The sequence below is a fragment of the Carettochelys insculpta genome, chromosome 3 (assembly GCF_033958435.1).
Source record: "Carettochelys insculpta isolate YL-2023 chromosome 3, ASM3395843v1, whole genome shotgun sequence".
Taxonomy (NCBI): domain Eukaryota; kingdom Metazoa; phylum Chordata; order Testudines; family Carettochelyidae; genus Carettochelys; species Carettochelys insculpta.
The window spans coordinates 38,291,641-38,298,308 of NC_134139.1; the positions used below are offsets into that span (position 1 = coordinate 38,291,641).

General features: G+C 50.1%; 1 protein-coding gene across 2 annotated transcripts in view; it reads right to left on the reverse strand.

Moving 5' to 3' along the window:
- Positions 1–4,693, reverse strand: part of SRBD1 (S1 RNA binding domain 1) — a 207,714-nt gene extending 203,021 nt beyond the window's left edge. For both annotated transcript variants that reach the window (XM_074989638.1, XM_074989637.1), the window contains exons 1-2: positions 4,611–4,693; positions 3,416–3,471 (exon numbers count right to left, since the gene is read on the reverse strand). The gene's annotated coding sequence lies outside the window, so the exon portion shown is untranslated. The remainder of the gene's footprint in view (positions 1–3,415; positions 3,472–4,610) is intronic.
- Positions 4,694–6,668: the final 1,975 nt, after the last annotated feature.

Consider the following 6,668-nt stretch of genomic DNA (forward strand, 5'->3'; position numbering starts at 1 on the left):
AGGAAGGGCACAGGAGAGGTCTGGAAGTCTGGGGTCTGGTGGGAGGAAGACACAGGAACAGACTGAGGGTGAAGGTGTCAGGATGGGAGAGAGGGTACAAGGATGAGGCAGGGCTGGGGGAGAGTCTGGGCACCGTTCCCTGTAAGCTGTGAGCGTGGGCTGCCACCCAGGAGAAATTCAGGTGCCACACAGCTGATTAGCAGAGCACCCAAAGCCACCCAAACATGTTTCTATGGTGATTCACACATTATCAATAACCGTGGGCTCAACATTCATTGGTGTCTGATGCCTCTCTCACTATTTCCTTCCATCTTTCCCTATCCAGTGCAGAGTGGCTTTGTTTCTGTACACTAGCTCCACACCAATCTACCACATCATCTACCCATTCTCTGTGGGGTCTGCCTCTCCTATTCTAACCATCCATTATGCTGAATACTAGGGTCTTGATTTTTCGTTCATTGTTCATTCTGCAAATATGTCCAAATAGTTGTAGCTTCCGTTTTATAACCTTCTGCAGCAGGCTCTCTTTCGGCTGTATCTTCCTATATAATTCCTCATTGGTGACCTTCTGCATCCATCCTATTCTCAGAATCTTTCTATAACAACTCCTTTCGAACACCAATATTCTCCTTTTCGAATCTTTCGTTATCACCCATGTCTCACGTCCGTACAACATGCTGCTGAATACACAGGTTTTCAAGACGCCCAGCTTCAGTCTTAAGCTAACTGCTTTGCTTTTCCAGATCTTATCCATCGCTTCCAAACTAGCTCTTGCTTTCGCTATTCTAGTCACTATTTCCTACTTACAGTCTAGATTATATGTTATGTTGCTCCCCAGATATGTGAACTTCTCTATATTTTCTAGTTCAATACCATCCACACTGATCTTCCTTCCTATTTCCTTATCTCCAAATACCATTGTTTTTGTTTTACTGATGTTCATAATCAATCCATACCGCTTCCCTTCTTCGTTTAACACCCACACTGTTTTCGCTAGCTTCTCCTCATCTTCCTCAATGATAACTATATCATCCGCGAGCCTCAAGTTGTTAATTCTTTTCCCATGCACAAATATCCCTTCTACCTATTCCTTGATCTTGTCCATAGCTCTCTCTAGATGTGCAATGAAGATACTTGGCGATATTGGATCTCCTTGTCTCGTACCTCTACTTGTTTTAAACCACCTTCCCAACTCCCCGCATGCTCTCACCACTGCCTCCACATTATCATTGATATCTTTCACCAACTGTATTAGTCTGCTATCCACTCCGTATGACTCCAACACTGCCCAAGTCACTTTCTGATCTATACTGTCAAATGCCTAGATGACTCATAACGAGTCATCTAGGCATTTACACATGCCTTGCTGAATATAAAATTTATTCTGCCTATAGAATGAAAAAGTTAGAGGGAACCCTGGGTCTGACCAGAAGTGGAGATAAAGGAGTGAAGTGGGGGGTCTGAACTAGAGAGGTGGCTCTTACCTCTACAGACCACCACCGCCCGCTCCCCCACAGCTGGAGGAATGGCAGCACAGAGAAGCACTGCCCAAAGAGGCTTTTCCCCCGCCACATCCAGGCACCAACCCCCCTCACTGCTATGATTGGCTGGAACTGTAGCCAAAGTAGCAGAAAGAAAAGCCACTCCAGCCAATGTTGTACTGCCATTCCCCCAGCTGCAGGAGTGGGAGCAACAGCAGTAGCATCTGCAGCCCGGAGCCACTTCCTGCCCCTGCCAGGAAGAGCTCCTGCACCCCATCCAGCCCCAGTTTACCAGACTCCAGCCCTATGAGGCTCTGGGCTCCACACACCCCACCCTGCAGCAAGCCAGATGCTGAAGAGCATAGCCCCAAACCTCAGGGGTCAGATCCAGACAAGCCACAGTCAGGATTCAGACCATAGGACAGGGCTTCCCCAACCCCGCCTTAAAGCAACCCAGCATTAGTCCTCCACAAGGACCCCCAAGTTATATACATGACGAATAAGATTTTTTCAGTAATCATCATAAGAAAGTTCTACCTATTCCAAAGGATCGAACACAGTACCTCTCGTGTTAATGAACATTTCAGACTTTACCCCACATGCACCCTTTTAACCAATTCCTATTAACTAAAATTGATTAAAAATAAATAAATGTTGCTTAAAAGATCAATATACATACAGACATGAGATCAGATGCATGGAAGAGATGTGTAGCAAGGAAAGCAACAGGCTATTAACCATAGCAACATTTAGTGCAGGGGTGGCCAACCCACGGCTCTTTGAACCTTCAAATGTGGCTCCTTAGAGCCGCATGCCAGGAGTGTCGCACCTGCTCTGTGCACGCAACCCACCACTTGGTGAGAGAAGTGTATGGCAGCAGCAGCTCCGGTGAGTTGCTGGCATTTATTTAGAGTGGGGAGCAGGCGCCTAGCTCTGGAGAAAGACATTTATTTAGAGCAGGGGGCAGAGGTGGGCGTTGCTAGTGCCTGGCTCTGGGGGACAGGGAGTGGAAAGGGCTGAGAATGCCTGGCTCTGGGGAAGGCATTGAGCTATGTTAGAATAAGGTTCTGATGAAATCACATTAGCACGTGACCAGTTTCGTTCTTATTAGAACTCGTCAGATGTGCATAAACTGATGTCCATAGTGTGATTCGAACCCAGGATGTCTTCGCCATAGTCAAGGACAATACCATATCTCCATGGGTTCACAGCATTGGTTGCGGGAAAGGGGTATATGTAGATCAGTTGGACTGATCACTTTCCCAGATAACTGGACCAACAACTGTTGGCCACATGTGCTACATTCACAAGTGAGTCACCTGTAAGCATGCCCCAATCAGGGTTGAATATATTTATTAGAATAAATTGAGCTATGTATTATATATTTATATAAATATATAGATATATTAAATATAAATAAATATATATTACGTGGCTCTTTGCACTCTATCCACCACTATTTTGGCTCTTCATCTCTAACTGTTTGGCCACCCCTGACTTAGTGACTGGGCTTTGAGAAACAGAGTTTTAAGTTTTCCCAGGACAGCCCCAAAGCAAACTTCAATTGACACAAGAAGAACTGAATAGCAGGTTGTTACAATTTCTGGAAAAACAAATATGGATTATATGAGGACAGGAATGACAATTTTTTACCACATTTTAATTCTAACAAAATAGTTCAGCTCTATGCAGTATGTATAACTGCTGCCATTTACTTCTGTTATTTTAAGACAATGCCATTTCATACCAGAGTCAGCGTGGGAAGAAGCTCAGAGGTGTGAGGAACGCACAGCCGACAACAAGCAGAAGACATGACTCTCACTAATGCTTGCACAAGAACTAAGTTTGTACTACAATTAGTGTTGTCCGGTTTTCCTGGCCATTCCATTTTTGGACCATTACAAATAGACTATCAAAAAAAAAAAGTAACTTACCAGAGTCCTCCTGGGACCAGGTCCTATAGAGCCGCCAGCAACTTTGCAAACATAAGCTGTAGAAGTAAATAGCCAGAGTGAGTAAACAATTCAAGGGTGTTTGGAGGGAGAGAAAGTAGTACATATCTGGAGGGCTCCAGTACTAGCTAGAGGTGGGCACAGGTTACACAGCTGGCAAGACAGACATACAGGATGGAGTGAAAAACTTAAGAGCATCCAAACCTGTCTGAAGAGGGTGAGACAGAGATTCCCAGGAGCTGGGAAAGAACGTGTCTGGAAGAACAGAATAAGAGTCTCCCTTTCCCTCTCCCTGAATTTGCTCCCAGTAATTGTGAGCAAGGAGCATACACAACTTGTCATGGCAATAATTAAATTCAGTTTGCATTGTGGGACTAGGGTTAAATAGCAAATTTTACTTCACTGATGAATCATCATCAGAAAGAAATGTTTGACTAGGCCAGACCAGATTCTTATCTGTGCATCAAGGTGGTGACCTCTGTAATAAGTATTGCCCTAAACTACCATAATAATCCCACTCCTCCACGGGACAGGAGAGGTACTGCCCTATACTAAGAAGCATCCTATCTCAATCAGAAGGATAACAATTGAAAAAAAGACTGGGGATAATATATCAAACACAATGAAGTCCAAACCTGGCCAAATATTTAACAACCACCCACCATACCTAGGTTGTACATTGCACTTTCTGTCCATAGATCTCAAAGAGCTTTGCAAATGAGGTATCACCATCCCCATCTAACAGATGGGGAAACTGAGACACAAAGCAAATGACTTCCTCAAAGTCATGGGGCAGCCAAGTAGCAGAGCCCGGTACAGAATCTAGGTGTATGCACCCGAGTACATTGCTGCCCTTTCAATTGGTTTAACCCCTTGGACTGCATGTCACTCATATTGTTCTTTACTGGAACGTGTATGATGGGGGGCAAACAGCAACCGCTTCTGCCCCATGAGTCCCCAGGCCGCTTTAATCAGCGCCCCGCTTCACCGCCGCCCCCTCCCCGTGCCCCCTTCTCTCCTGCGGGTGGCAGAGGGGCGCCCCACTCGGCTGAGGGGCTGAGCCCACTGGGAAGGTGCACTGGGGAGAAGGGCTGTTCCCATCCGCGATGTTCCCCTCCCTGCACCGGCGGGGTAAGCACCAGTCCCCGCCCCGGCTCCGCGCGGGGAGCTCACGCACCGCTGCCCCGGCTGGCGGGAGTCGCGCTGCGTTTGAAAGGGGCGGCTGCCGGCCTAGGCCCCGCCGCGTACAGGGCAGAGCCGGAAGCGGCGGCCGACCGGCCCCGGAACAACCCGGGCGCCAATCGGAGGGCAGGGCCTGGGCTGCGTGTGTCTGCGCCGCTGGAGCGCTTGCGGCGGGCGGGGTTTGTGTGCCGGGGCGCTTGAGGAGGGCTTGGACTGGGCTCCGCGCAGCTTTGTCTTTCTGGGCCCGAACGAGCGCCCGCCGGTTCCCCCCAAGCAACAAGCCCGGCGGGAGTGGAAACGGGTCTGATGGCAGCAGTTGGGGGTCCTTGCTGAGAGCACTAAATTAGGGCAAATGGCTTAGAGACAGGCCCCTTATTGCCCCAGCCTGGGGGACCCAAGGCACACCAAGCCCATCGCAAAGAGCACGCCTGTTGGCAGTGCTGGCCGGCAAAGAGCCCCACGTGCAGTCCCCTTCCACGCTCCAGCTTCTCTGCTGACACATCTGACACCTCTGTAGGCAGGTGAGGGCTTATGCAAACGTATCTCACCAAGTAGGAACAGGTTCTTCCCAACACAAAGGATCGGCCACGTTCTCAGGTCAATTTATACCTTAGATTAGTGGTTCCCAACCTTTTCAGTAACACTGCACACTCCAGTGAGGCACACAGTTCCACAGCACACCCACTTTTTTTCGCCCGATTTTTTTTCGCCCGTAACAAGCTTGTACCCTCTCCCCTTGCCACAGCAGAGGAGCTTGCTGCTTGAGCCGCATGTGGGGCAGGGTCCTCAATTTCCCCCTGCTGTGGCTCTGCAAAAAGCCAGGAGGTGAAACTGTAGCAGTACAGTAATCCCTTTATTTATGCACCGGTTGTGTCCTGGGCAACCCTCCCCCATGAATCGAATTTCATGTAAATTGGAGAGTGTTTGGGAGAGCAGGCAGATGGCAGAAGTGAGGGGACAGCCATGCAGCCCCTGACTTTTCCCCTGCTGGGGACACAGCTGCTTGCATTGTGGTTTCTCCCAGCTGGGAGAACCGGCGTGCCACAAACAGCTGTCAGTGCACTGGGCTCTACCTGCGGTGGGGATGGTTACAATTTGCACTTAACTTGCATTAATGTGAGTTAAGCACAAATCAAAATTGCAATTCTCAAGGGTTTACTGTATAACCAATATGCTTTTTCTATAGCCATATTGAAAGGCCTTCCTCTACCGCCAGAATGAAGAGCCGGAGCCTCAAGGTGACCATCCGTCCTGTTTTCAGCGGAACAGCCCTGTATTTCAGGCGCCATTCTAGCGTCCCGATTTATTTTGCAAAAGGAGCTAATTGTCCCATATTTCACAAGGTTCACCAGCTTTGCCCAAGCGGGGAAGCTGGATCCTCACCACTGCCATCCAGCTTCTCCCATGTGGGGGAGCTGGGAGCCAGTCCCCACAGTGGCTCAGCTGCTGCCCAGCTTCCCCCAGTGGGCATAGGGGTTGGAGCGGGAGCTGCAGGGAGGGGTAAACCAGGGCTTCAGTGGAGGTCAAGTGGGACCACTAGAGCCAGAGTCAGTGGGGCTGGAGCTGTGGGAGGTTGAGCGGGACTGTGGAGGTTGGAGCAAGAACAGGAGTCTGGGCTGGGAGTGGGGGTTGGAGTGGGGCTGCTGCAGCCGGGGCTGGTGGGGGGGGCTAGAGCCAGAGCTGCAGGGGGTTGAGCTAGGCTGCACAGGTTGGAGTGGGAGCTGGAGACATTGAGGGAGGGGGGTTGAGCAGGGCTGCTGAGGCCAGGGGGGCTAAAGCCGCAGCCATGGGGTGGGGGGCATCATGGCCACAGTGGGGTTGGGGCTGGAGCCGCCTGGCTTCCCCCAGCTGGGGCAGCCAGGAGCTGGACTGTGTGGCAGTGCGTGCTGCCACCCACAGCTCGGGGAAGCCAGGGCAGGGTGGCAGCCCTGTTCCTGGCACCCCAGATAGGGTGACTATCTGTCCCATTTTGGCTGGGAAGCGGGTCATTCCCCATGTCCCATATTTGGCCAGGGGAAATATGGTCACCCTAAGCAGCTATTAACTGTGAAAT